Genomic DNA, 24,396 nt, shown 5'->3' with positions numbered 1-24,396 from the left:
ATAAATTCGTTTACCTTAATAAAATTTGTTTTTTCCTCATTACGGCGCTGAATGGCCTTCTTGGTCCCAGTGCCGGGCTTTTGACCTAAATATCATACATCCATCCATGTTGCCATCATCACCGCGGGTTGGTGACCGCTCTTGGCCAGCGCCTGCTGCTGGTTCTACCAGCAGAACTGGCAGGGGTGCCCGATCCTCCTTGCCCGCCGTCTCAACCTCCTGGGGTTCCCCAAGGAGGTGTGAGTCAGACAGGAGGAACTCTGGTGAGCCACCTCCCCGGAGTTCAACTACAAAGGACTACTCTCCTGGCTCAGTCCTCAGATCGACCAGGTCATACACCCACTTATTTCAGGACAGATCCGAGGGGTCGCCGAGGTTCTCCCTCCTGCCGGGAGAGTAGATCTGGAGGACCACATCCTGGAAGGACCCAAGGGTCCTCTCCCTCAGGATGCGGACACCCCCCCAAAAAAGATACAGAGGACTTTTGCTGAGCACAACGACCTTGGGGAAGGGACCACAGCCTGTCTGTGGATTGTTCTTCACTCCTTGAATCCTTCTGGGGTCCGAAAAAGGAACCTAAGGTTTCGGTGGGGCTGTCATGGTCCACACTTGCCGAGGGAGTTCTCGATCAGGTGAATAATCTTGTTTTTGGGCAAGATAATTCGCTTCATTTGAACCGCCTAGACAATTTGCTTCCCCCCCTCCTCTGCCTCAACAGAAGGGATTCTACACGCCCTCGGAAAGGGCATTGCCGCCTAAACAGGTTGACCCGGACCTGGTGCGTCTGTGCCTGGGTCTCTCATTGCAGCAGCTTACTGCAGAAGGAATCTCCCTTTCGCAGCAAGAGGCAACAACCCTGGAAGCCACCGCTATGGCGGCTCTCCAGGCAGTCTCCTGCTTGTATCTGGCCATTCACAGTATCCAAAGTGGCTGCCTCCTTGGGTGCTATCATGCCTGGGGAGGACTCCACTTTCGGGAGACAGTGCCAGTCTGGAGGTAGACCCATCTCCTACCTTGCCCACCAGACAGCAAATCCTTGGGCCAACCTGGTTCTCAAGCGAAGAGACACTGTTCTTTCTCATTTCACCAGGTCTGTGGGACCTGAATAGGCAATGACCGTATGGAATGGACTGCTGCTTGGTTCTGCCTCTCTGTTCCTTAGGGAGCTGGTAGATGCTGTGGTGGACAAACGTCAGGCCGATGACAGCGACCATCTTGTCCACCAGGCAGTGGCTAAGACCTTTGAGTCTTCGCGCTTAGGCTAGCACTTCCTCGACCCCTAAGAAGTCCCAGACTTCAAAGGGGTCCCACAGGAATACCCAGCCTTTTTCTTACGCTGGAAAGGGTGGGCAGTTGCCCTCCTTTTAGTCCTCTTTCCAGTCTGGTAAAAGGGACAAGGGGAAGAAGGGGAAACACTGCGGGTGGTGTTCCCCTCCAGCTGCTGCCAACAGTTTGGGGGGGGGGGTGGCATTGCCTGTTGAGCCATTGGGCAGTGTGGTAGCGATATGGAGCCGAGACCTGGGTAGTGGATGTCCTTCAGGAGGGAAATCTACTCCCCTTCGAGTCTTGGCCACCCCTCACCATCTCTCTGGTCCCTCTCCATAACTACATTCCTGGATCATCGAAGGATTTTGCACTAATGCAAGAAGTGCAAGCCATGCTGAGCAAGGGTGCTGTAGAAGTCGTGTCAGATCGGTCCCCAGGATTTTACACCGGGTCTTTCTCGTGGAGAAAGCCTGGGGGGTTGGAGGACAGTCATAGACCTCTCACCCTTAAACCGTTTTTGTTCGCCAGACTCGGTTGACAATGGAGTCTGCGCAGTCCGAGTTTGCTTCCATCAGGGAGAACGACTTCATGCTTTCAATGAACTTGAAGGATGCGTATTTACAAATACTCATTCATCCATCCTCTCGCAAGTACCTTCACCTTATCCACTGGGTGACAGTTTCCAATTCAGGGCACTCTGGTTTGGGTTATCTGCTGCTCCCCAGGTGTTCACAAAAGTGTTCACCCTGTTGTCAGCTTGGGCCCATTCGCACGGAATACGTTTGTTGAGGTATCTCAAAGACTGGCTTGTCCTGGCAAGCTCCTGCTCACAGTTCCTACAGGACAGGGATCAGCTCCTCGAGTTAGTTTTGCTGCAATCTCTGGATTGTAGTAAATCTCGAGAAGTCAGATCTCACCCCCAAGCAGAGGATGAAGTACCTGGGCATGCTGATAGGTACGGGAGCAGCAAGAGTCTTGCCCTTGGACTCTTGTATCAGCAGGTTCAGGAAGGCAGCACAGCTGTCTCTGTATCGACAGCAGCAGCCAGCCAGTGGCAAGTCGTCATCGGTCACCTGTCACCAATGGAGAAGTTGGTCCATGCAGTGGAGACTGGAGGAGTTCTGGTCCCAGTCTCAAGATCCCCAGTCCTCTCCCATCCCTCTTTCCAAGGAGGTGAGAGAGGACTTAGACTGGTGGATGGACGACAGGAACCTCTTAATTGGAGTATGCCTACTTACTCCCCCTCCAGACATGCTTCTATTCTTAGACGCATCGACTGAGGGATGGGGTGTACACCTGGAGGAGTTTGCTGACTCCAGGAGTATGGCACCAAGACGACAGGCACCTTCACGTCAGCATCCTGGAGCTCAAGGCAGTCTTTCTGGCTCTTCAAGAGTTCCAGGATCAAGTGATGGGACACTCGTGGTGTTAATGAGCAACAACACCACGGTGGTGGCATACGTCAATGAGCAGGGAAGTCTAGTGTCTCTCCCGCTTCACCAGTTGACAATGCAGGTGCATGAGTGGGCTGTGGCTCATTCGATAGAGCTGTCAGCCAGGTACATTCCAGGCAAGAGGAATGTAGTGTCTGACAAGCTCAAGCTGCCAGAATCAGGTGATTTGGACAGAGTGGTGCCATCATCCAGGCATCTTAAAGTTGTTCGACCTGTGGGGGCATCCAGTCATCAATCTGTTCGCCGCCCGGAACAAAGAACTTCAGGTCTTCTGTTCAGTCGTGCTGGACCCATGGGCCGCTGAGGAGGACGCATTCCAACATCCGTGGGACAACCTCAATGTCTACGCCTTTCCTCCATTTTGTCTGATTCACAGGGTGATCAGCCAAGTGATGATCACCCTGAATCTCAGGATGATTCTGGTGGCTCCCAAATGGTCTCAGGGTTTGGTATCTCAACCTGCCAGCTCTTCTTTCTGAGGCACCGAGAGACATTCCTCCCTGGCCCAACCTGCTGTGTCAACCCCATGTTGAGCGATATCACCTGGCAGTGCAGTCCCTGTGCCTTCACAGCTGGTGGTTATCCACCATCTCCTGCGAGCAAGAGGCTTTTGCGTTGCACAGCAACGGAGATGGCTGGATATCTCAGACAGTCCTCCGCAGCGGTATACCAGGAAAAGTGGTCTGTCTTCTGTGGTTTGTGTCATGGATGGGGTATCCACATTCACTTCTTTTTACCTTCGGGATATTGCCCACAAGTCTTTGGACACCTTTTCCTTGGGTCCTGTGGTGGCTGCTCTACAGGTTGTGTAGCTTATCCAGCTCCTCTAACAGGTTGCATCTTGCCTAAGATGTAATTGTGGATGGGAGAATGGTTGTGGAGTGACTGGCCTCTCTTCCTGCTCTTCATCCCGGCTCTTGTCCTGCAGGCAGGGAGCAAACGTGCCATTACACACCGGATCTGGCGGTCGATGCAGGTAAGCTTACAACTCGACCTTCTGCTCTATTTCCTTTCAGGATCATAGAAGCAAACCCACTCCTTCCTCTAGCAAGGGGAGGAAGGAGACCATGACAATAAGACAAACCCAATTACTGTATTTGCCTTACTGTCACCGACTTTCAAGGTTCATCCTAGCTTACTTTGCTTGAAATTACATTTCCCTCATTCATGCGAAAAGACCCAAAAATCTTACAATTGATCTTGTGCTTCTTACAACCCAATCATTTTGTCAGGTGCAGGTTTCCCTTCCTCGCTCTTATTGATCAGGAGGGGAACACAAGGTGTAGTGAACTCCAGTCAGTTCATAGAGACTCACTCAGATTCCTCCCTCCAACCAGTGAGTCTTCCTAATGTAAAGGACCTATGGTTTGTATATGTGTCGGAACAGATCACAGTTTTTTAAAGTAAATTGTATTTTTCCTAACTATACAAACTTGAGTTCCTTTACGTTACATTTTCATGCCACCCCTCAGTCTGACACCTGGGCGGAAAGACAAATTGAAATGATTACATCCGGGCCGTTTCCAGCTTCGCTGAAAGTAATTCCTAATGTAAAGGGCCTCAGGTTTGTATAGTTAGGAAAAATACAATATACTTAAAAAATTGTGATTTTAGCTATTGCAGAATCCTCTTTCAAAAACTACTGGCAAGCCAAGGAGACAAACTGTTCCATGGTGGGACAAAAAAATGTGCCACCGTAAGATAAATTACCAGATGCTACAAGAAGTACAAGTCAAGTGACACTCCCACTGCTAAAACAATATATCAGTGAGCCATTGCAAAACAATGCCCAATACTTTTGTCCTGCCAAGAGAGACTCATGGATTTATTAACTCAAAAACACCATCGAGGCTTGTGTGGAAAAAGGTACGAAAACTTGCAGGGAAATTTGTGCCACCAAAAACCCCCTCTTTAAGAGTGGGAAATAACCTCGCTAGATGGGAAATAACCTCATTAGAAACCCTTTAGATGTAGCTGAAACATTGGATCAACATTTCTCCACTGTTTCTAGCGCTAATAACTAAACTATTCTAGGGAGTTCCAAAGAATCAGGAACACTCAGGTCAATCTGAATCTATCTGGTGATAACTGGCAGGTATACAATGCCAAATTCTCTCGAGCTAAATGAAGGGCGATCTTAAAAGGATGACACTTCTGGTGAAGATGCTGTTTTATATATAATGCTTTGGAAGTTACCTGAAGAGGCCAAAACTACCTTCTTAAGATCATTAACAAGATTTGGGAGACTGGGATTATGCCAATATTCTGGAAAATTTCCTTCATAATCCCAATTCCAAAACCAAATAAAGATCCCCAACAAATTACAAGTTACAGATTTATAGTATTAACAAGCTGTGTTTGCAAACAATTACCTGTATAAACTTTCGCTTGGTATGGCACTTAGAATCAAATAAGTCTCTCCTTTCCAGTTTGGGTTTCGTAAAAATAGATCGACCCTTGACCCTCTTGTGAGACACTCCAACCAAATTTAGCAGGGATTTGTCAGTCAATGTCATACAATAAGGGTTTTCTTTGATTTGGAAAAAGCCTATGATACTATTTGGCATTATGGAATTCTTAAACAACTACAGAAAATGGGTATTAAGGGTAACTTAATTCGGTTCATGCATTCCTCCTTATCTGAGAGATTTATAAAAGTTAGAGTAGGGAACTTTATCTTCCCCCTTTAGATGAGAGGAAGGTGTTCCACAAGGGAGCATTCTCAGTGTGACCCTCTTTGCCATTGCCATAAATAGTATTTTGGATGAAATTCCAACCCCTATTAGAACTTCACTATTTGTGGATGGTTTGGCTATTTACTGCACTACTTACAATGTTGTATCTGCATGCCGATATATACAGGAAGCTATTGATTCTCTCTCCTAATGGGCCAAGCTAAATAGGTTTGAATTCTTGGCCATTAAATGTGTTGCTGTCTGCTTTTCAAGGAGTAGATGCCAAGAGGTTATACCTAATTTAAAACTCGAGGGATCTATTTTGCCATATGCTGATGTGAAGTTTTTGGGAATGACCTTTGACTCAAAACTCACTTGGGCCAAACATATTGATAACCTTAAATGTAAAATAAAAGCATTTTTTAATCTTTTGAAAGTAGTCTTTGGATATGAGTGGGGAGCTGACAAGAAATCTGTATTAAAACTTTATAGTGCACTTTCTAGATCAAAACTAGATTATGGATGTCAGATCTATTCTTCAGCGTGTAAAAGTAAACTTATTGAGCTCAATGTTGTCCATAACCTGGGATAACGAATTTGTTTCGGTGCATTACGAACGTCACCTGTCCAGTGTCTTTATGTGGATACCCATCAACTGCCACTCTACTTACGACGGGAGGAACTGGGTCTGCGTTACTTAAGCAGTACTGAAAATCCTTCAAATAAGGTCATTCGCCAATTTGATAACAGAAAATTTAAACCAAGGTCATATGTTCCTCTCCAGGTAAGGTTACATCAGGAAGTAAATAACGTTACAAAATCAGAATATTTCACAGTTGGTTGTTTCCAGATTCCCCCCATGGCTTATCCCTAAGGCAAAAGTTTGTAAAAAAAAAAAAAAAATAATGATTAAGAAGAACCTGATTGATGAAATGGCCAAGAATTTATTTTTACAACATGATGTTACCTATGAGGGTGCATATAAGTTTTATGTAAGTAATTTACCCAGTAATTACATAGCTGTTAGTTTCTTTTAAACGGCAGCTTAAAATTTTAAAATTGTAGGCCACGCTAGTTTGTTTTGGTTGTGGCAACGTGCCCGTCCACTTTCGGGTGGAAGAGGAGGTACAACATAGCAAAAAGCTTCAATTTGTTTTTGCTGGCTAAGGTTGAAGGACTGTGGTTGGCAGCAGCTTGAATTTTGAAAGATATACTTTGCTGGTTGTTTGTTCTAACCACGATTGGTGAAGTATTTATTTTCATAGCCTTTCAGCACAATTTAGATAGGGTTAGGCGAGTTTTGATCATTGGTTTATGACTTTTTGCATGTTTTTTGGACTTGTGCAGTCACTGGGATAGCCCGGAGCAATTCTCTTCTGCTACATCAGACGATGATTGTAAACTGCCGCTGAAGCGCCTTGTGGCATGCAGACTTTCTTCATTGCATAAGGGAACCCCTTCATCAGGAGTTGTGCACCCAGCACCTTCTCTTCTACAATCAGCGCCCGAGCAGCCAGCAACTAGCGTCGGAAGCGCCCAAGCTCCCATTTACAGATGAACGCCCACTGGCGCCCGTTCGCCATCAAGTTTCGTCATTGGCTCCCATCTCTACAGTGCTCCCTGAGCACCCATTGGTGCCCGCTCCTCCACCACATCATTGTAGTGTCGTATTGGACAGTGTTCCTCCTTCGGTTGACCCGATTCAGAGCAAACTAGATAATATTCTAAGTTTGCTTCAGAAAGCTCCTCCTACAGCTCAGACAACAGCGGACTTATTGCTTTCTCCTGTTTATTCTGAAGAAGAGGTTGTTCCAGATCAAGATGCTCCTTCATTGGCATACTCTGCGTTATTGAGGTTCCTGCTAGTGACCTTCCCAAGCTTCTTTTCACCAGCTACTCCCTCCTCTCCTGCTTTGACTTTCTTTATGGAAGCTCCCTCAGTTGGTTCTTCGAGGTTACCGAAATTGGCCCTCTCCTCTTCAACGAAGAAAGCACTGAACGAAGTAGAGGGGTGGTTCTCTGAGAAGAGGGAGCAAGGTAAAGCAGTTTTTTGTTTCCTGCCTTCCAAGTTATCTAGGTCGAGTTATAGGTTTTATGCAGCAGGAGAAGCACCTTCCCTGGGAATATCTGCCTCCTCTCAGGGAGAATTCTCTGGCCTTATTGACTTGGCTAGATCAGCTTTCTCCTTAGCCAAAGTTTTTTCGGCTTCGGAACTAGCGCACCTTCTCAAGAATATTTTTAAGGTTTTTGAAGTGATGAGCTTCCTAGACTGGGCGGTGGGCACGCTACCGCACAAGATTAGAGGCTGCTCCTTTTTACCTCGACACTTCTACGGACCTCTTAGGAGTACTTTCCTGTATTGACAGGGGCGTTCCCAACAGTACATGGGAGTTAGCTGGTCTTTAAGCCATGGGTGTACTTAAGAAAAGAGAGCTTTGGTGTTCATTTACTTCAAAAGGTGTCATTCCGTCTCAGAGATCGGCCCTCCTCTTCTCCCCCTTGGACAAGATGCATCTTGTTCCTCAGGCTACAGTTCTAGACATTGCCTCTGACCTGCAGAAAAAGAACATTCAGGACCTGTTCTCCCAATCTGTGAGACGCCCCAAGGATTCTTCGGCTCTTCCTTCCAGATCTTTGTCTCCGCTGCAACCTACTCCCTTTCAGAGCTCCCATTCTCGAACATATACTAGAACAAGAGCGTATACCTGTTTCCCACAGTTTTCCATCAAGAAGTCTTCTTCCAAGTTTTCCACTAAGAAATGAAGATTTAGTCCTCCGTACTCGGGTAGGAGCGCGGCTCCTCCGCTTTTGGGAACAAAAGGGAGCGGAACCCTGGATAGTGTCTGTCCTGAAGGAGGGCTACACTATCCCCTTTTTGAACAAATCTACTCTAGTCCACAAGCCTGCTGAATTGACGGCTTACTCTCCAGACTCGGAGAAATTTGCTGCTCTCTTGCTAGAGGTCGAGTCTCTTGTTCAGAAAGAGGCTATAGAGGTAGTAAAGGACATTCATTCTCCGGGATTCTACAACTATCTCTTTGTAGTACCCAAGTCATCGGGGGACTAGAGACCCGGTTTGAATGTAAGTGCTCTAAATGTCTTTGTCAAAAAGAGAACATTTAAGTTGGAAACAAACCAATCTGTCCTTGCCTCCCTTCCATCGACATGCAGGACGCATACTTTTCACATTCAAGTGCATCCGACTTCAAGAAAGTACCTCAGGTTTGTGTTTTAGGGTAAGGTGTTCCAATTTTGGGCTCTGTGCTGCAGTCTCTCGACGGCTCCTCAAGTGTTTACCAGGGTATTGGCTTTCCTAGCAAAATGGCTTCACTTGATGGGGATAAAGATTGCTTTATACCTTGACGACTGGTTATTACGTTCCCGCTTGGAAGCTCCATGTATGGAGAACATTCGCACAACTCTTCTCTTGGCCCAAGAATTGGGTCTCCTCATCAATCAATCAATCAATCAGGACAAGTCTCTTGTGACTCCTTCTCAGGCAGTTCCTTATTTAGGAATGATGATCAACTTACAGGATATTCGGGTTGTCCCAGTCCCTAAGAGAATAGACGAGTGTCTTCAGACAGTGAAAGCTTTTCTGGAACTAAACTCTTGCTTCGCCAATCAATGGATGAGTCTTCTATGTTCTCGTCCAGGGAACAGTTCGTCACTCTGGGAAGACTACACCTGAGACCTCTGCAATTCTTCCTCAGAGCCTGCTGAAACAGGAAGAAGTTCCCTGACTCGTTTATGTTCCCGTTACGGTAGAAATCAAGGAGGATCTTCGTTGGTGGAGTTCCAGGAAGAGGCTATCAGAAGGGAAATTTCTTCTTTCTGAACTCCAGCCTAGAGTTCTTTTCAGACGTGTCGAACCTAGGTTGGGGAGCTCTTTTGGGGTTAAAAGAAGTATCAGGTACCTGGTCTCAAGAACAGCAAAACTGGCACAACAATATAAAGGAATTACAGGAGATATTTATGGGCCTACAGTGCTTCACTTCAGAAGTTCGCGGGAAGACAGTAACGGTGCATTCAGACAGCACGACGGCACTGGCATACATCAAGAAACTGGGAAACCCACTCTTTCTCCCTGTACAAAGCAGCAAGGGGTCGTCTTCTCAGGTTACACCAGAACAACATGCAAGTGACAACATGGTTTATCCAGGGGAGACTCAACGTTCTGACGGATGAATTGAGCCGTCAGAAACAGATCCTTCCCACGGAATGGACATTACAGTAGACCCACTGGTTTGTCTATATCTGTGGAAGCTGTGGGGGAAACCCATGGTAGATTTATTCGCGTCCTGCAGAAATCACAGACTTCCTCTCTTCTGCCCACCAGTACCAGATCCCTTAACATGGGCGACTGATGCAATGTTGCAGGACTGGTCAGGCAAAGGTCTGTATGCTTTTCCCCCATTCAGTTTAGTGAGACAAGCCATCAACAAATTCTGGTCTCATCAAAACCTGTCCATGATTTTGATAGCCCCCTTCTGGCCACCAAAGGAGTGGTTCCTGGATCTGCTGGAACTTCTTGCGGACTTCCCGAGACTGCTGCCACAGAAGCAACAACTTCTCAGGCAGCCTGACTTCCGACGGTTCCACCAAAACCTGTCTTCGCTGGCCCTAACAGGATTCAAACTGCTAGGCGACTGCTCCGAAAGAAGGGCTCTTCAAGAGTGGCTGCAGACGCAATTGCGAAGTGCAGAAGACAGTCATCAGGTAATGTCTACCAGGCTGAGTGGTCCATCTTCAGGTCTTGGTGCAGACGAAATAACGTGTCCTCTTTTAATACCTCTGTAACGGAAATAGCAGACTTTCTTATGCTCCTTCACTCCACTAAAGGACTTTCCACCTCTACTATTAAAGGCTACAGAGCAATGCTTAGCTCGGTTTTCCGCCATAAAGGGATGGCCTTATCGTCTAACCAGGAAAAGCCTTTGCTGTCCTGGAATCTAGACGTGGTACTTTAAGTGGCTGGCCAGTTCACGTTTTGAGCCCATGTAGTCTGTCTCTTTGAGGGTTCTTAACAGAAAAACTTTTTCTGGTCACCTTGGCCATTGCCGAAAGATCCAGTGAAACCCATGCTTTGGACAAAAATATCGCATTTTCTCGGGAATGAAGGTTGCTCGTTTTCCCTAGACTTTTTAGCCAAGAACGAATGGCCATTGAATCCATGGCCTTGTTCTTTTACGATTGAGAGCTTATCCGAGATAGTAGCCCGTCTGAAGAAGAAAGAGCTCTCTGTCCAGTAAGGGCCCTTAAGTTTTATCTTCACAGAACAAAGACTATTCATGGTACATCAAGGAACCTTCGGTGTTCTGTGAAACATTCCTCTCGACCTTTGTCTAAGAATGGCCTGGCATTCTTTGTCAGGAACTTGATTTCAGAAGACACACTCCTCTTGCAAGGTAAAACCGCATGAGATAAGAGCGGTCGCTATGTCTCTGGCATTTAAGCGCAATTGATCCCCCACGTCGATTGTGCAGTCAACGTTTTAGAAGTGCCGGTCAGTGTTTGCATCTCATTACTTAAGGGATATCGAAACTACTTACGATCAGTGCAGTACCTTGGGTCCGTTTTACACGGATGGCTTGGTGTTGGGGGAGGAGACGTAGAAAGCAATGTCCTTTCTTTAATCTCTTCGCCTTGCTTAGGGTGTTGAGTTTTTTGGTGGGCCTGGGACTATGTACTTGGAACCCTCCAGTCTTTTGTTTTTAATGGTTGGGTATTGGTGTTTTTAATTGTTTTTTTTTTTTTGGTGGTTATGGTGGCTAGATTTGCTCTAGTTATTTTGTGTGTGGCACTGCACCCTGGGCAGGGCCATCTTCTTTTTTCTTTTTTAGCCCTTGGAAATTAGTCCACCGCTACAAAGCACCCACTGTAGTAGTAGGCCCTGAAGGCTTTACCGCCTCGCCTCTACTGGATAAGATGAGCGCCAACCATGGGGAGTATCTACCTGTAGCAGCTCTCTTATCAGGTAAGGTTCAACAACATTGATTCATTGTTAGCAAATTTCTATTCTCAAACTCAATAGTAATAATGTGTTGGGGTAGACATGTCCAACCTTCCCACCTCCATTCAGTGTGGGAATCAGCTATGTAATTACTGTACTGAACTATGTAATTACTGTACTGGGTAAGTTATATAAAAATGACATTCTTATAATAAATTTTTATATATACTTAACCAGTAATTACATGCTTGGAGAACGCCCACATCCCCTCACTTGGACATAAGGGCATAAACAAATTGAAGCTCTTTGCTATGTTGTACCTCCTCTTCCTCCCAGAAGTGGGCAAGCCACGTCACCATAACCAAAACAAACCAGCTTGACCCGCAATTTCAAAATTTTAAGCTGCCAGTTAAAGAAACTAATATCTATGTAATTACTGTACTGGGTAAGTATATATAAAACTTTATTTTATTATTATAAAAATGCCATATTTACAGCAAACCCCCCGTATTCACGTTCTCACAATTCGCAGACTCGCTTATTCACAGATTTCTCTATGGAACATATATATGCATTATTCATTGAAAATTCCCCCATTCGCATTGTTTCTCACTGAGAAATATTCACCAATTCCTGTATTTTCATACCATTTACATGACTAAATGCACTTTTTGTGATAAAACTTGAAATACTCTGGTCCCCAGGTAGTGCTCGAGTTACAATAATTCGTCTTATGATAATTCGAATTTGCGATGGGGTAAGCAATTAATACTGATGCGACTATTTATAAAATATTTTACAATTTCACGCAGGCGCAGGCAGCAGCATACAATCAGGCACAGAGAGAGAGACCAAATTACAGTAGACCAACTTCTTTTCCTCCATCTCTTTATCACATCCTCTAGTTGAAAAAAGTAAAAGAGAGAGATAAAATTATTGTTAGTAATGTTATACTCTTGCGTAAATGCGTACAGCCACAAACAACTGAACGAGAAACTTGTTTTCCTGATAACCGAATCGGATAACAGTAACCGTTTTGCTTGTATTTCAACCATCGTACGGTAGTAAACAATTACCATAGTTATGTTACAAATGACGTCAAGTAGAATAGGACTGATATATTTTTGCATTGTACCTTTATTCCCTATGGATAAAAGATAGGCAAGGAAATATACTGCTAAATTTTAAGCTGCAAGGTTTAGCTGAAGCTGAGAAAATACAGTAATGTTCCAGCTGCTAATGACTATAAATTATCATGCATTGACAGCATGGATGAAACTTGACCATAATTAGAATTGAAGGGAAAGTATTTTAATCAAAACTACTGGGCATGAAAGAACACATATTACTGCTGTTTTTATGCCGATAAACAATAAATATGTAAAGCTCATATTATGATGAAATCAAGTGAAAATACCGAACAGAATCTTGATTATTTTTTTTTACACAAAACAAACATGTCCCCAAATGGCCAACATCATCTATTAACGAAAGAAATAGCTAAATGCATGAAGTTGATGAGTTTGTCGGCCCTTGCGGGAGTAATGGTGGAGTGCACTCCCCACTCCAGCTTGAACTGCAGCAAGGGTTTGATTTATGCCCTCAGCTAATGGGTTTCTCTGAGGAGAAACTTTCAAATGAATTGAAAGATCAGGGTGTAATTAAGGTGAACAGGATCACAAAGAAGGTGGATAGAGATCGGATACCTCAACCTACCTTGATATTGACATTCAATACGTTAAGACTCCCAGAGTATGTCTCTGCAGCCTGGCATAGATACAAAATAAAACAGTACATCCCGAGGCCCAGAAGATGTTTCCACTGCCAACGTTTTGGACACACCCTTCAGACGTGCCGGTCGAAAATACAAGAAAATCCTGCGGTTTGTGTCAACTGTGGAGATGATGAGCATGGTATGTGCACAAGGGAACCTAAATGTGTTCACTGTGGTGAGGGACATGCATCATCATCTCAACAGTGTGATATATATTTATTTGAAAAAGAAATTCAGGCATTAAGAGTGATGGAAAGGATAACTTTTAAGGAAGCAAGAGAGAGAGCAAAAGCTAAGATTGTAAGACCTGGTCTAAGTTTTGCCTCAGTAGTAGCAAAACCTAGAAACCAACAGAAAGAGACAAATAAAGTAATAAGAAGCACAAAGGTAGAGTCAAAAAAAGAATCGCTGAAAAGACGCCTAACAGATTCATCAGAATCTATTGACGATGGTAATGCGAAGACAAGGTTCAGTAGAACCAACAAGGAAGACGTCAACTTAGAGCTAAGAAAAATTGAAGTGTCAGTTGAGACACACCCGCCACCATCTGCCTCTTTGGAGGCGAGGCCAGCACTCGCTGGCCCGGTGCCAGCTTCTGTTGGTGCCAACTCCTCTTTGGAGGACAAACCAGCATATGCTGGTCCCCCGGCGCCAGTCCTTGCTGGTGCTTCTGCCTCTTTAAAGGCAGAGCTGGCTACTGCAAGCAATAGCAAGACAGTTGAGGAGGTCTCTTTAGAGAACACCTCTGCTCTCTCCGTCCTGATTGAGACAGAGAGAGAAGAAAAGAAACAAAAAAAACCGCTCAGTGTCAAAGACACTGAAGGAAAGGATGTTGGCTCTTTCAAGGTGGTTATTCCCAAGAAGCCAACAAAAAACTGCCCATTAAATTGTCCTCCCAAATAGAAAAAGAACCCTCCCAACCTTGTAAAAGGAACCATACTGATGGTCCCAGACAGAAATAAATTCACTTCTATAATTCAGTGGAACTGTCAGGGACTCGAGCAAAGTATGAGGAAGTGAAGCTTTTGCTCTATGAGCATTCTCCTGTTGGGGTATGTTTGCAAGAGACCATGCTAGGTGAATATACCCCTTGTCCTAGGGAATATGTTCACTTCAGAACTGAATTTGATTTGAAGTGGGAAATCACGGTGGATCCCTCATCTATATCCGTCGAGATACTCCACACTACAAAGTAAAACTAAACACTCCACTTCAAGCTGTGGCTGTACGGATTAATTTAAGAAGGCAGTATACCATATGTTCCCTTTACATTCCACCCAATAGTCATGTCTCCCGAGAGGACTTAATATCCTTAATGTGGCAGCTACCAGAGCCATTTCTTCTTCTTGGTGACTTCAACAGCAGACATCCATTGTGGGGAGATGTAACATCAAACCAAAAAGGGAATATGATGGCATCTATCGTAGAAAATGAAGATATAGGCCTTCTTAATACTGGAGAACCTACCCATTATCACATTCAGACTGGTACTGTCTCCTGCATTGACCTTTCAATTTGTAGCTCTAATTGCAGTGTTGATTTTAGTTGGAGAACAAGTGATGACTGGCATACCAGTGACCATTCTCCAATTATAATCAGCACCAATGATGATCCACCTATCCCAAGATCACCACGATGGTGCTTAGAGAAAGCAAATTGGAAAAAATTTGAAGATTTGAGCGAGCTGGAAGGGGATGCCAAAGATTTCCCAAGTGTAGATGATGCCATCAATCTCCTCAATGGAACTTTCCATACTGCTGGCTTACATTCAATTCTCAAACTAAAGGACTTTTCAGGAGACGCCAGTTCCATGGTGGTCAGAAGAATTAAGGCTGCTGCATCGAGCTACAAGGTCATCATTGACCAGGTGCCGTGAGACATCGCACTGTGGATAATGTCATCACTTATAAACAGTGTAGGGCACGATTTCGAAAAAGCTATGAAAGCTGCCAGAAGACAATCATGGGCAGGATATGTATCCTCTATTAACAGCAGAACACCAGTCAGCAGCATTTGGAAGAAAATAAGAAAAAATTCAAGGTAAATTTACACCCAATCCTCCTCCAGTCCTTAAAGTAAATAATAATCATGTCACTGATGCCACAGAAGTTAGTAATATATTTTCTGAACACTTTGCTCGAGTCTCTGAAAAATCAGATAGTTCCCCAGGACATCATTTCAGAATGATGGAAGAACAACAGGTACTTGATTTTTCATCAAACAAAAGTGAATCTTACAATATGCCTTTTTCTGAAAGGGAATTTGACTCTGCTTTAGCCAGGAGCAAGAACACTGCCCCTGGCCCCGATGAGATTCCTTATAAAATGTTTAAACACATTTCAAGGAACACAAAACTTTTTATAATCAGCATTATCAATAGAATATGGGATGAAAGCAGCTACCCTAGCATATGGGAATTGGCAACCATGTTACCATTTCTTAAGCCTGGAAAAGATCCTCTCTATGCAGCAAGTTACCGCCCCATTGCGTTAACTTGCTGTTTGTGTAAATTAATGGAAAAAATGGTAAATGTAAGGCTGATGTGGTATTTAGAGCACAACAGTATCTTAACACCTTCTCAGTGTGGCTTTCAAAAATGCACTCCACACTGGATATCTTAGTGCAACTTGAAACCTCTGTCTGTGAAGCATTTGCCTCCAAACAACACCACGTGACAGTGTTTTTTGATATAGAAAAGGCATATGACACTGCTTGGAGGCATGGAATTCTCAAGACAATGCATTATAGTGGTCTACGAGGAAAATTACCTTTATTTGTCAGATCATTTTTACATCGTAGGTATTTTAAAGTTAAAGTTGGCAGTACTTTATCAGAGAAAAGGTGCCAAGAAGAAGGTGTTCCCCAGGGCAGTGTTCTCAGTGTAACACTTTTTGCCCTGGCCATAAACAGTGTTACATCTGTTATTCCAAAAGAGGTCTTAAAGACGTTATTTGTGGATGACCTGTCAATATCTTTTGCTGCCACCCGAATGACTGTAGCTGAAAGAAAGTTACAATTAACGAAAAATAAAATAACAAGTTGGGCTGAGAAACAGGGTTTTAAAATCTCTGTAAGTAAGACTACTGCTGTCCACTTCTGCCGGATTAGGGAGTACATCCTGATCCAGACCTCTATTTGTATGGCCATAGAATCCCATGTGTAGAACAAACGCGCTTCTTAGGCCTAGTTTTTGACAGCAGAATGACTTGGGTACCCCATATCAAACATATCAAGGCAAAGTGCCTAGAAGCTCTACACATCTTGAAGGTGCTGTCTCACACCAGTTGGGGAGCTAGTAGAAATCTTATACTAAAGCTTCATAAAACCTTAATTTTATCAAAGCTGTCGTGACGGTTGTGAAGTATATTCTTCAGCCTCTTCATCTAACTTAAAAATTTTAGATTCTGTTCATCATTCAGGTATTCGTATAGCCACAGGAGCTTTTCGTTCATCACCAATATCTAGTTTGCTAGTCGATGCAGGAGAAATGCCCCTTGAACTCTATCGTCAGTCATCATTGCTTCGATACTGGTTTAGAGTGCAAAGACTTCCCAAATCTCTGGCTTTTGCTGTGGCAAACAGAAATATTTTTAACAGTTTTTATGAAAATCATCCAAGGTATCCTACTCCTTTTAGCTATAGAATTAAAAGATTTTAGAGGATACAAATATTGGAAAAATCCCCAGCACTTCCTTGTGTGTATCCCATTACTCCTGTCTGGAAGGTACCTGCTGTGAAATTCTGCAGGTACTTCAGTGGAGCAAAGAGGGATAAATCTGATGAGGAAATGAGGGCAATATTTTTAGAGCATGCTTCAAAGCATATGAATACAAGATTTATATTTACCGATGGTTCCAAATCCAATGCTGGCGTTGGTTATGGAGTTTTTAGTGAATCTTTTAACCGAAGAGGTGCGCTTCCTTCAGTTGTTTCAAACTTTACAGCTGAGCTGTATGGCATCTTAGTAGCACTGGAACATATTGCAATACTCCCAGTGTCTGGCTACACAATATTTTGTGACTCTAAAAGTGCCTTAGAGTCCCTGGAAGTCTTCAATACTGATCATCCCTTAGTGTTGAAGATCTTGCAGTGGATCTTCTTGCACCATTGTAGAGGCAGACCAGCTAGCCAAATCAGCAGCACAAATTCCGATACCCAGAAAATGTCCTGTTCCATATCGTGATGCATTCCATATTATATGGAAATCCATCCAGCAATTATGGGCACTTCAGTGGGACAGAGTAGGCCCCAATAAAATGAAAGAAATCACTAGTCAGACACACCCTTGGAAATATGACCTAATGCCAAGGAAGTGGGAGGTTGTATTGTGTAGATTACGTATTGGCCATACACGTTTAACTCACGGCTTTATGATGAATGGGGAGAATGAGCCCTTCTGTGACGATTGCTTGGTTCCACTGACTCTTAGGCATTTGCTGGTTGAGTGTCCCTGTCTGGTGGAACTTAGGAATCATTTTTTATCAAATAGCAGTGAAGCAGGTGGTAATTATAACATGGCAAAACTGTTGGGAGAAAGTATGTGTATTAACAATGTTATCTTTTTTATCAAAGAAGCTGGTCTTCTCAAATATATTTGACAGCTGTGCTGTCTTAGTATATATATATATATATATATTTTTTTTTTTTTCTAAAGTTATACTGTTTATCTGATCAAATCTATTAATAGTTCTTTTTAGCAGAATTTTATATATTTATTTATTTATTTTAGCTAGTTTTCTTTTTGTTTTTCCTTCTTAATAAAATTTATATGTAGTTCTTTTTAGCAGAATTTTAATTTTAATTTTTATAACATACTATAAAAATGAAAAGATCACACTTAGTATTCGGCGTCGGTGACCCTGGTAGTTGTGACGCCAGATAACTCTCAATTAATCAATCAATCAAATTATATTTCAACTTGAAAACACTTTGTACAGTATAACAAAAAATAACCTTGCCCCATGTAAATAAAGTATCTAGAGATTCATTTACTCTAACTAGAAGCAAGAAAAGCTCTCTGAACTGAGTTGAATACGGCGAAATAAACTAACTACATAATCAATTTCCAGACCAAAATGTTGATTGCTATGATCGCAATTTATATTGCAAAAGCAATATAAGAATATATACGATTCTGTATTGTGGATATAGTGAATTAAAGCAAAACATTTTAAAAGATCCATGGAAAAGACACATCTTCGTTATGTTGATGTTTGTATGATACGATATTAATATGTGAATATAGAGTACAGTATAATGTAGGATTGGCTACCGTACATGTATACAATATACCATAGTGTAGGCTAAGCTAATTCTTGTTTGTTATTCAGTTTCTCTTTGTACTGACATCATAAGTCACTATGCATGAACCTCCAGAATTAGCTGATATTAATAATTACTATACCGTGTATATGCAGAGTATACTTTATAGTGTAGGCTAGCCTATATTGGAGATACATTTTTTCTAACAAACGATGTTTTTTTGGAACCTAACGTAAGTAGGATAATACTTGTATAAGTATTTTTAGTTTTTTGTGTGTTTGAACTATCAAAATAGGCAGTTCTAAGTGTTTTTAGAAGGGTTCTAAGTATTCATGGATGTTAGCTATTTGCCAGGGAGTGTGGTACGCATCCCCCGCAAATACGGGTGGGTTTACTCTATACAGATGGTTCCAAGTCGAGAGAGGGAGTTGGGCTAGCTGTAATTACAGAAGATTCTTATGAGGCAGCAAAGCTACCTCCTTCAGCTTTGTAATATACAGCAGAACTTTCTGCAATTAATAGAGTATTAGCTATTGTTCATCACACCAACAAAAAGACGTTTGCAATATATTCGGATTCTAGAAGTGTTTTGGAAAGTCTAAATAGTCTCAATTCATCCCATCCTTTTATTCTCAAAGCTCATGAGTGGCTTTTTCAAATTTCTTGCAAGCACAAATCTATTTCATTCTGCTGGGTTCCTGCCCATGGGGATCAAAGGTAATGAAAAAGCTGAAAGAGAAGCAAAAAGGCTATGTAATCAAAGATAACTGGATATCCATGAAGTTCCATACAGTGACATGAAGTCTCCTATCCGAAGCTATATATGCAGCAAATGGCGGGAGCAGTGGTCCTCAAACCTCCTAGCCATAAATAAGAAACTGAAGGCAATTAGTCTTGATTTGAATTTTTGGCAGTCTTCATTTCGTAGAGATAGGAAGACTGATATTGTTTTAACGAGACTTCGTGTTGGTCATTCCCGTTTGACACACAGCATTATTCTTGATGGAAGTGACGCTCCAATTTGTGTTTGCTTTGGCAGTATGTTGACAGTTGAGCACATTCTGGTATCTTGTCCAGTATATGGTGCTGCCCACAGGAAATTTGGTTTTTCAGGAAAATAACTTGCATATATTTTAGGAGATGATGTTGATATTGACAACCTTGTAAAATTCTTAAGAGATTGATGTATATTTTAAAATTTTAACGGTTTTACCCTCTGATTCTACCAGTTACCTAATGCATACAATGTATGCACTTATACTTTTATTTGTATGTAAAAAATTTTTGATTTACATTTTTGTATTTCAGTTTTTATATAATCTGTATATTTTTTCATGAAATATGGTTTTTACATTGTCATTCCCTGTAGGTTATAATCACCTTCATTTACATTTCATTATTCATTAAGTTATTTATTTAATTTCACTAGGGCTCTGAATGACCAAAATAGGTCCCAGTGCTTGGGCTTGTCCCTAAATTTCATAATCCATCCATCCATTCTAATGACTGTACAGTCATACCCCGAACTTATGCGAGGTTAGGTTCCAGAACCCTCGCGCAAGGTGAATCTTCGCGTAAGTTTGGCACGGTCTCTAAAAATGCTAATAAATGCTTATTTCTAAAGTTTAAACACTAAATATGACCCTAATCATGCTCCCAAATTATTAAGTTAACTTTTAAATGAAATTAAAGTTATTGTAATTTCATTTAAAAGTTAGCTAAATGCATTACCCTTAAAAAAGAAATAAATGATTGACTTTATTTATAGAGTTGGAAGAGAATTTCTCTCTCTCTCCCCTTCTTACTGATCTATTTTTATAAGTCTTCTCAACCACTTTTTAATAACTTCTTTATTCTACATCTCTTTCTCTTTGTTCTGAAATGCTTTTTCAAGAACAGTGTTTTTTATTTTGACTAATACAACTCCAAAGTTATTATGTCTTTATGGTTTTGAATGTTAATTGCCACAAAAATATTATGTCTCTATGGTTTAGAATGTTAATTGCCACACTAGTGCATTTACACTTCGTAGACAGTACACGTAAAATTAGATCAATTTAAACTATCCACTGTACAGGTAAAGACGTATGGAGAAATAATAAGTTGTAAAACTGTGTGAGCACTGACTATGAACGAACAAGAGAGAGAGAGAGAGAGAGACTATGAACGAACAAGAGAGAGAGAGAGAGAGAGTGTGTGTCCTTACTTAAGAGAGTGAAATTATTTATCAATTACTTAAGAGAGTGAAATTATTTGTCAGTTACTTAAGAGAGTGAAGTTATTTATCAATTACTTATGAGAGTGAAATTATTTATCAATTACTTATGAGAGTGAAATTATTTATCAGTTACTTATGAGAGTGAAATTATTTATCAGTTACTTATGAGAGTGAAATTATTTATCAATTACTTATGAGTGAAATTATTTATCAATTACTTATGAGAGTGAAATTATTTATCAATTACTTAAGAGAGTGAAATTATTTATCAATTATTAGGTATTAGGGAGATGGAGAGAATAACATGAGAGAGAGCCTTACTTAAGAGAGTGAAATTATTTATCAATTATTAGGGAGATGGAGAGAATAACACGAGAGAGAGGGGGAGAGAGAAATTGTCCTTTTATTTGAGTTATTATGGAGACAGAGAATAACGAGAGAGAGAGAAAAGTTCTTACGTTAGATATCAGAATATGGAAATTCAGTATTAAACTAACTTAAATGAAATTAAAGTTACTTTAATTTCATTTAAAAGTTAGCTTAACACATTACCCTTAAAAAAAGAAATAAAAGGTAACCTATGAATATAAGAGTGTCTGAAGATTAGTATACTATTTCTCTCTAGCCCCCATTCCGCCGATCTATTTTTAGAAGTCTTCTCAACCTCGTTTGTAAAAACTTCTTTATTCTGTTTCTATCTCTCAGTTCTGAAATGCTCTTTGTCTTTGTTTTAGAATGGTGCATTTACAGTTTGTAAACATTTTGTAAATGGTATGTCTTTAACTGTACAGTTGAAGACATACAGAGAAGCAGTAATACTTAGGTTGCACTAACTTTGAGAGAGAGAGAGAGAGAAATTTTTTATGAATTATTACAGAGTGAGTGAGTTACAAGAAACCTTTGACCACTAATCAGCAACACTACCCCTTCTTGTCATGTTAAAGTGACATTTCTGACAGCTTTTTGCCTTCGAGCTTCTTACAGAAGATGAAAAAATTTTTGGTTGTTTAAAATACATATCACATATAAATTTTTTATTTACAGTTATACAGTATTATATATTATTATTTAATCTTATTTTAAAATTAGTACTTATTAGGTAAAAAAAATTTATTTATCATACAAAACAAGTAAACATATAAATGTATCATAAAAATTCTCTCATCTCAGAAAAGAGAGAGAGAGAGAAATTATTAATTTTATTATTCAATGTTATTTAATTTACACATTAAAGCTTGAAAACTTATAAATTACATAAGAAATGAAACAAACATTTTTGCGGGGTTTCTCAATATTCGCAAATGTTTGCATGTCTGTGAAAAACTCGTGTATGATAATTAGTTAGGTTCCAATGAAAAGTTCGCGTGTGTGAATTCGCGCAACTCAAATCTCGCAAGTTCCGGATATTAATGTAGTTCAGTTGTCACAGAGGCTATTGTTTCGAGATTGGTCGCTGGATGATTGCCCTTTTTCTCTGTTTGGTGACGTATTCTGAACTTTGGTAGCATTTAAGCTGTTTTTAAATGGCCTAGGATTCATTAGACTCAGTGTTAGCAAATTATTTCCCGAATTTGACTTTTCACGATGATGTCCAACACCAGCTCTTCTAGTATCTGGTTTTGCAGCAAAGGCTGCAAAATTAGACTTACAAAAGCTTCTTATGACTACCACACAATCTATACTAATTGTAGGGGACAAACTTGCTCTATAGATTTAACATGAATCGAGTGTAAGGACTGGGATCAAGGTAGGTGAAAAACTTCAAAGTTTCACTTAGATAAGGTAGAATAAGACAGGAAGAGGAAAACGGCTCTTAGAGCTGTGGCTAGGAATGTATCTAATGTAGAATGTTCTCTTAAATCCGCAATTACTGATTTACCTGTTCTGTCTCCCTCTCCTACTGTTTCCCCTTTTAACCAGTCCTCTACCTGTCGAACCTATTCCTTCACCCGGCCCCCATGCTTCCAAGGCTAACACTTCTTTGGCTGAGTCGGTTGAGCTTCAGACTGTCATTCGATGGGCCGGAGTTCAATTCCCGCGGCCGGCTGATGAAGAGTTAGAGGAATTTATTTCTGGTGACAGAAATTCATTTCTCGCTATACTGTGGTTCGATTCCACAATAAGCTGTAGGTCCCGTTGCTAAGTAACCAATTGGTTCTTAGCCACGTAAAATAAGTCTAATCCTTCGGGCGAGCCCTAGGAGAGCTGTTGATCAGCTCAGTGGTCTGGTAAAACTAAGGTATACTTACTTTTTCCAAGGCTAACACCATTGCCAGCCTAGAAGCCCGTGTTGATGTGAAGTCTGGGCTCATTGTTTCGACTATGGAACAGTTAAGTGTGTCGGTTAAAGTGCTTGTGGATCAAGCCAGTGTTAGACCAAGGCCACTGCCAGGCTCCCATCCACTAGGGAGAAGGCATACCGGTAGTCCAAAGGAGGTCGGTGGGGTTTGCCCACCAGCAGGCACCCCCTCAACTGAGCCTGTTGAATGGTCCCAGGACTCGCTAGACAGCCCCTGGAAAGGCGTCCGTAAGGAAGTGCACAACCTTTTTTCAAGTTCTTCGGACTCCGTTTCAGACAAGAGGCACCGAGGGCGCTTTTACGAGATCCCTTGTCGTCTCAAGAGCTGCGTAACAGTTGCCGACTGCACTTCCCCACCTCCCTCCAGGTGTGCAAAGGATATTGAGTGCAGTCCTCAGCCTTCCTGTAGTGTTTGGGCTAGCCCTCGACAGTATTTGCCGTCCAAGTGCCCACCCTTCCCACGGAAGCGCCCATCCCCATCTGATAAGTGCCCAATGGATTTGGAGTATTTAGCTGCTTCCGAGCACCCAGCACCCTTCAACTGCTCAGCGCTCACTGAGCACCCGGCGCCAACCAATGTTCATCTGGCTCCAAACTCAAAACTTCCAGCATCGCTCCAAGAGCTCCCAACTGAGCTCCATTTGAACAAAATTATGAACCTCTTGCAGAAAAGTCAAGCAGTAACACAGGATCATCCTGACTTGGGGCCTTCACCAATTTCTTCAGAGGAAGAGCTATTAGACCAGCCTCCTCATTCCACATCCTTCTCCAACTGCCTTAGGTATTTTTTGGTTGCCTTTCCATCCTTTTTCTCACCTGCAAACCCGGCTTCAGCTGCCTCCACCTTCTATATGAGGAACACCCTGTTGACGTCTCCAGGCTTCCCTGGATGGTCTTGTCTTCCTCATCCAGGAAAGCCTTGAGGGAAATGGACTTCTGGCTCTCGGACAAGAGAGAGCAGGGCAAAGTGGCCTTCTGCACTCCACCTGCCCATCTCGCTTTTAAGAGATGCCAAGCATACGGTACAGGAAAAACTCCCTCCTGGGAGTTACTGCCTCCTCCCAAGGGGACTTCTCCTGTCTGATTGATTCTAATAGAAGGTCAGCCTTTGCTTCGACCAAGGTTATGTTCTCGAGTACCGAGCTTGACCACATCACCAAGAATATGTTTTAAGGTTTTTGAGGTCTTAAGCTTTTTGGATTGGACCATGGGAGCACTGGCAAAGAAAATTGAAGACTGCAGGGTTATGTCAGAGAACTTGCCTGCAGACTGGCTGGGGATTTTATCCTGTGGAGATAAAGCCGTCAGGGGTGGCTCGATGGAACTAGCTTCTTTATTCATGACGGGTGTACTGAAGAAACGTGAAGTTTGGTGCTCTTTTACCACCAAAGGTGTGACTACATCTCAGAAGTCGGCACTTTTCTTTTCTCCTTTGGACCTCGTGCACCTCTTCCTTTGGGCCACGGTCCAAGAAATAGCATCGGAGCTTCAGAAA

At 42.2% G+C, this 24,396-nt stretch overlaps 1 protein-coding gene across 5 annotated transcripts in view; it reads left to right on the top strand.

Moving 5' to 3' along the window:
• LOC136843731 (protein argonaute-2-like) overlaps positions 1-24,396 on the top strand; it is a 645,860-nt gene that overhangs the window by 33,298 nt on the left and 588,166 nt on the right. The window lies entirely within an intron of this gene.

Source organism: Macrobrachium rosenbergii, chromosome 12, assembly GCF_040412425.1.
Source record: "Macrobrachium rosenbergii isolate ZJJX-2024 chromosome 12, ASM4041242v1, whole genome shotgun sequence".
NCBI classification, from domain to species: Eukaryota; Metazoa; Arthropoda; class Malacostraca; order Decapoda; family Palaemonidae; genus Macrobrachium; species Macrobrachium rosenbergii.
This window is presented reverse-complemented; position numbering and strand designations above follow the sequence as displayed.